The following is a 694-nucleotide window of genomic DNA, read 5'->3' on the forward strand; positions in this document are numbered from 1 at the left end:
GGTAAGTATTAGAGTCCGGTATGTACCTCTGAGGTTAGTATTAAAGTCAGGTATGTACCTCTGAGGTTAGTATTAAAGTCAGGTATGTACCTTCTAGGTTAAAAAAAATCAGATACCCAGCCCTGGGGACCTGGCATTGACTTCCATTGATTTATTTCTAAACCCTAACCCTGACCACCAACGCTAAAGCTAACCTTACTGGCACACACCTCAAAAAAATACTAACCTCTCAAATACACACATGTTCACCGGTTCGATCCCCCATCCAGCTGTCCAGTTGTCTCTCATACTAACCTCAGAGATAAAAAAAAATTAATAAATAAACCCCAGATGTTCAGACCTGACTCTAATACTAACCTCAGAGGTACATACCTGACTATATAAATAAACTCAGAGGTACATACCTGACTATATTAATAACCTCAGAGGTACATACCTGACTATATAAATAAACTCAGAGGTACATACCTGACTATATTAATAACCTCAAAGGTACATACCTGACTATATTAATAAACTCAGAGGTACATACCTGACTATATAAATAAACTCAGAGGTACATACCTGACTATATTAATAACCTCAAAGGTACATACCTGACTATATTAATAAACTCAGAGGTACATACCTGATTGTAATACTAACCTCAGAGGTACATACCTGATTGTAATACTAACCTCAGAGGTACATACCT

Source organism: Austrofundulus limnaeus, unplaced genomic scaffold (assembly GCF_001266775.1).
Source record: "Austrofundulus limnaeus strain Quisiro unplaced genomic scaffold, Austrofundulus_limnaeus-1.0 Scaffold844, whole genome shotgun sequence".
NCBI lineage: Eukaryota > Metazoa > Chordata > Actinopteri > Cyprinodontiformes > Rivulidae > Austrofundulus > Austrofundulus limnaeus.